The following is a 6,389-nucleotide window of genomic DNA, read 5'->3' as shown; positions in this document are numbered from 1 at the left end:
ACAATCACATCTGTTTTGTCATAGATCACTTGATTCAATTGCAAAGTAAAAAGGAATTCTTTAGTAATAACATTAACCATGCACGAAGGATCAATAAGCACTCCATGGCAAGGTGTATTCTTGACTTTTGTAACTATGTATAAAGGACCATCAGGTGCCCTGATAGTTTCACTAGAATCAAATGTGATGGAAGGTTCTTTAGGGTTTTCTTGCTGCTCTACAAAGTTAATCACATTCAGAGTCATAGACACAAGACCATCAGATGAGAGAGAGGAATCATTAGCCTCAATCACATTAGAGGTATGAGAAGGTAATGGATCAGTAAAAATCTGAAGATTTTGGTTAGGAGGAGCTACAAATGTATTGCCTTTATCATTCACTCCTGAAACAGAGATAGTATTATTATCAATCAAATCTTGAATTTTACCCTTTAAAGCAAAACATTTTTCAGTATCATGCCTAGGCTGACGATGAAATTGACAAAAAGATTTGTTATCAAAATAGGGTGAATTAATCTTTGTAGGATCTATTTGACTTATAGGAGGAAGAGTAAGCACATTTTGTTGCAATAACTTATTCATAATACTATGCAATGATTCATTCAAAGTAGTAAACTTTCTTTCTTTCTTGAAAAACTTAGAAATAGAAGGCACACCTGATGCTGCATTCACATTGTTGTTGATGATGTTTTCATTGAATTTGATGGAATCTCTATTCGGTTTAAACTTCCCAAATGGTTGTTGACTGCTATCACCCTTGTCACTCGGAGCCATAGGATGTGATTGTTCCATTTGACTCACAGTCAGTTGATAATTGTGAAGAGTTACACACAACTGTTGGAAAGAAGTAAACTCAGAAAACAGAAGTTTGTCTCGAATATCTTTTTGTAAATTAGAAATAAAGATTCTTTGAATATCATTATCAGGCACTAGAAAAGAAATTTGAGCATACAAATGCTTATATCTACCAATGAAATCAGACACTTTTTCTTTAACACCTTGTTTACAATGCATTAAATCAATCAAAGTAACTTTAGGACTTATATTGTTTTGAAATTGTTGAATAAAAGCATTTGCAAGTTGTTCGAAAGAAGTAATAGAATACGAAGGCAACGAGCAATACCATTGTAGGGCTTTATCTCTTAATGTCCTAGTAAACAGCTTTGCAAGCAACCTTTGGTCATAAGCAAAATCGGTACAAATTGTTTGAAAAGTCTTAACATGTGTTAGAGGATCGCCTTTACCATTATAAAGCTCCAAATGCGGGATTTCAACATTTTTAGGGGGAATAGCTCAAACAATGTCAAGAGAAAGTGGGCTCGCAACATCAAATGTGAGCACACTAAACTTAGATTGATTCATAGAGGCAATTTGTTGCTATAAAGAAGAGACAGTTTGTGCAAGATTGTTAATGGTCGCTTTAGTCGAAGAGTTCATATTAGATGTGTTAGATTGTGATGGAGGTGTTATGTTATTGAAAGAAGGTAAAGAATAAGGTGGTGGGACACTATGATAGTTAGTCATAGGAGATGATTGGATAGGAGGAACACTACAATGAGGAATGGAATGGTTAAATGAATTGCCCCCTTGCGTCATGTTCATATGTGGAGATGTAATAGGGACACTCATTGAAGGAATGAATGAAGAAGTTGGATTGAATGAAGGAAGAGGGTTGATTGAAGAAGAGGGATTGCCCCCATGACTGGTGATCATAGGAGGAATATCTTGTATTGAAGTAGTCATTATGTTTGATGTAAAGGTAGGTATGCTAGCAATAGAAGTTGTCAAAGGAATAGAATGATTGACTTGAGTGGGAGGTTGTGTATAACCTAAAGTTTCAGCACAACTCTTCATAGGCATCACATTCGAATCCACAATGTGTGCAATACCACGCAAAATATCAATTCCATTCTTATCACTTTGAAGCATATGTTTTAGACCCTCAATTAAAGGAAGAGCTTGACTATCAGGGTATTCTTGAGACATCCATTGTCGAAAATCGTCAAATTGATTATCCAATTTCGAAAGTTGTTCTACAGAAACCTCATGGAGGGCTTCTTCATCATTAGGAGGATTAGAGGAATTACCCGTATCCTCGTTAAAAAGGCTATTCAAATTAGGTTCCATCTCCTTAGTAATTAAACCTTGGAAAGACTTAATTCTATGGCTTTGTCTAACGAGAATAGTGTAAGTAGGGCTTATTGTTGTAAAACTCATGCACTAGAGAGGGAGAGAAGATTTTGAATTTAGAGGTAGCAAATTTCAGTAAAATCAGCCAATCTCCTAGATTTAGGCTGTTAAATGCAATCATAACAATCTCCCGAAATTTTGGAAAAAATGTCCGGGACCGTGGCGCTCGGAGTGCACACGGTCCTTGCAACTTTTTTCAAAATTTGCAGGGATGAAAGTTATGATGATTTTAAAGCTAATCTGAAAAAATTGAGTGATTTTATGATCTGTAGATAGGCCAAATTAAAGTTGCAATCTCAAAATTGAACCGTACCAAGATTGTCGAAAAATGCAAAATTTGAATTTTGAAAAATAGAGGGAAACTGAAATTTTGAATTTTATGATTTTAGAGGGAATACCAAAAGCAATGCAAGTTTTGAATTTTAAAAGTTGACTCAATTTCACACAATATTCAATTTTGAAAGCGGAAATCAAAGTTGTTGTAATTAAGCACTTAATTTCAAAAGTCACAAACTGCAAAAATTTGAATAAAGCACTGAAATTTCGAATGAATGCCAAGACACTTTTCAGATTTAGGACAGTAAGAAACACAATTTTGACATGAATTTCAGTTTCACCAATTTTTGAATGATTAGAAGCCTTAATCCAAGCAATCACTAGACCAACTTTGACTGTAATTTTGAAAGTGTTGTAATTGATAAAATCAGCCAAAATTCTCGATTTTAGCAGAAAAATACAATAAGATCTAGCTCCCGAAATTTCAGAAAAAATGTCGGGGATGATGGCGCTTGGAGTGCACACGGTCCTCGCAACTTTTTTCCAAATTTTCAGGGATGAAAGATATTGTGATTTTGTTGCGGAATACAAAGTTACAGCTGATTTGGAGATGTTTTGACTAGTGAAATTGTTGGACAAAGGTTGAATCAAGAGGATTTCAAAAATTAGGGTTTTGACACTTGACCACTTAATTTTAAAAATTAAAGCACAAATATGAAATGATAATTTGTAATAGAAGGGCAGATCTAAAACAAGCATTAACAATTAAACATTTCGCAAGCTCAATTACTAAAAAGAAAATTTAGGGTTTTTATGCAATTAACCTCTAAAACTTTGCAAAAGATCATACCTGGAAATGTAATCAAGGAATCCAAATTTTCAGATCTAGTCATGAAAAATTAGAAAGGATGTTCACGTCGGGTTCACCAAAATGTAAAGCGGAAAAATTGAACCCTAGTTGCTCTCCCCTCTTCCAACTCCGAGGAGAGAGAAGGGAGGTCACTAGGGTTGGCGGTTTTCACTTGGGAGAGACTTTACATTCAAAAGAGGGGTTGAAACCCACAAGATCCAATCCCACACAATGCAAGATTGGATTCTGAATGAGTTTCAAGGGTTAATACAGCAAGGCTACCCTCTTTTGTAAAGAATGTGGATAGAATGATTAAGCTAGGAATGCATGAAAAGTGAGAAAGATTCGCTTATAAACAAAGATAGGAACATAGGATGAAGCTGTGGACCTGGAATTAGCAGTAAAATGTTGATACGGCACTATCCTACAAATTTGAGCAAAAGTTGATGGGACGATGGCGCCCAGCGTGCACACGGTCCTTCGAAAAATCCGCGAAACGAAGGGGGATCCGTTCGTCTCTGCACAAGGATTCCAGATCTTCAATTTCAGCAGCGTACCTGCAACCTACACACAGAAAAGCGAAGACGATTGGGGGGTTAGGGATTAGGGGTTTGCCCTTAGGTCAAACCCCAATTTTGGAATTAACCAAGAAATGAGAAATGCTGTAAATGTAAATGTCTGTAATGTAAAACAAGTACTAATACCTTGTTGTAAGGATGTTTGTTTCCTTATGTGCGAAGGTATAGATGTTGTATGTTGTATGTTGTATGTAGTAAGTAGTAAGTGATCTCCTCTTCAATGGTTGAATCCTTATCTTGAATGCAACACTTAGCCTTGAATGGAGACTTAGAATGCTCAATTGCTTGAAGGAATGCTTGAATGCTTGAATGCTTGAATGTTTGAATATCAGGGTGCAAAGGAGGATCAAGCCAGGGTGCAAGAAAATGCAGTTTTTGGTGCTATGAGCAAGTTTCGGGGTCTCCATTCAGGTTCCGTGTTGCGTCACCATCGTGAAGACCGAAATGCAGTTGAAATTGCAAGTGTCACAATTTTAGGATGCTACAGATATGTCATTATGTATTCATTTGTAGGGGTAGAGGAAGTAGAACTTAGAATAAGGATTGAGATTTGCATGTTGTGATGCAGTTGATTCTTAGAGTCCTAATTGAATTATATCTAGCTTGAAGCCTCCATGTAACTGGTTAATCACTGGATGTTCTTTGATGACAATATGATGATTTTCGGATGATTGTTGGAGGTTCTAAGGCTTTAATATGATCTATTTATGTGAACTTGTTATGTTTTCTTACTTTTTTTTGTGTGTCTCTGTTGTTGCATAAGTCGGTTGACTCTTTTGAGGGCTTTTAATGGTTATGGCTACATCACTTTCCCTCTCTACCTCCCAAGCCTAACCTAAGAGAGACAGACCTAATAGAGACTAAGACAAATATAATTTGAGTGAGAGGGAGGAATGGATGGAAAATGAGTAAGAGACCAAAGAGAACCCAATTGATAGAGAGGGGGGGATGAAGGAAGGGTTGAGAGAAAGAGAGGTTGACAAAAAGAGATGAAGATATTGGAGATAGAGATAGAGAGATCTGATGTGGGAGAGAGGGAGGGAGGAAGAGAGGGGTTTATAGAGAGACGAAGTGAGAGAGATGAAGGAAGGGATGATTCGGAAGAGAGAGAGCTCAAGTGGGAGAGTGGGAAGGAGGAAGGTAGTTGTATCTCTCTCAAGTATCTCCCTCTCTTTTTCTCAACCCCTACCTTCCACTCTCTCTGCCCCTCTCTCACTAAGTGTCTCTCTTAGATCTCTTCTTAGTGTATCCCTATCTTTCCATCAACCCCTTCCTCCCTCCATCTATCTCACTTTGTCTCTCTCTCTTAGGTTACTCCCTCTCTTTCCATCACCCCTCTCACTCTTTCTCAACTAGTTCCTCTCTCTCTCTCTCTATCCCTTCCTCCCTCTTTCTCTCTCTCTTACTTGGGCTCTCTCTTTGGTATCTCCTTCTCTTTCCATCAACCCCCCCACTCTCTCTCTCTCTCTCTTAGATCTCACCCTCTCTTTTCATCAACCCCTACCTCCCTCCCTCCATCTTTCTCAATTGGGTTCACTCTTTTCCTCAACCCCTCCCTCCCTCTTTCACTAAATCTACTTCTCTCCCTTTGATCTCTCCCTATTTTTTCATGCCTTCCTCCAAACATCTTTGATATACCCCTCTTTCTATCAACCCCTCCCTACCTCCTTCCATCTTTACCACTTGACCTCTCTTTATATCTCTTCCCCTTAGGATATCTCTATCATTGGTATTTTCCTTTCTTTCCATCGACCACTCCCTTCATATCTCTCACTAGCTCTCTCTCTCCCTATTATTTTTCTTTCTTTCCATTATTAGTATTTAGGCAGATCTAAAACAAATATAATGAACAATTATATGTAGATATAAACACATAAAGATGAAGGAAAATACAACACAAAGAAACACAATGATTTATCATGGTTCATACATCCACAAAACAAAGTTATCCAATATTTTCTTATTATCGAGTAAATCAATACAACAATATTTTAATACCTTATACATTCCAACCACTTATAACATGCAATTTTAGGTCAACATACAAAGTCGGCTAACAAAGAATAACCCTAACCCTATAGGAATATTCTTGTAATCTTTACTTTGTACATGTATTCTAGTACTCGTACATGTATCCTCATAATAATATTCTTGTATTCTTGTACTCTCATACTCATAAGTAAATATGTGCTTATGAGATATGTGTTGTCATTGATGTCAACATATTTCTCTTTTCGGTGTAGTGATGCAGTGGAGTTCAATTAGTTAGTTTATGTTGTATGTTGATAATCATCTATTTAAGATTAAAATATTTTAGATGGATTTCTATAGTTGATTCATGTCAATTTATAGAGGTCAGTATGATGATTTGAGTGGGATTTGAGTATCTATGTTTTGGCCAATTTTTTTGGTGTTTAGTGTTGTGAGTGTTCGGTATTTTGATCTGTATTACTCTATATTCTAATATCTTTATCTGTGGATGTATGGAATATGTTT

Source organism: Cryptomeria japonica, chromosome 5 (genome assembly GCF_030272615.1).
Source record: "Cryptomeria japonica chromosome 5, Sugi_1.0, whole genome shotgun sequence".
In the NCBI taxonomy this organism is placed as follows: domain Eukaryota; kingdom Viridiplantae; phylum Streptophyta; class Pinopsida; order Cupressales; family Cupressaceae; genus Cryptomeria; species Cryptomeria japonica.
This window is presented reverse-complemented; position numbering follows the sequence as displayed.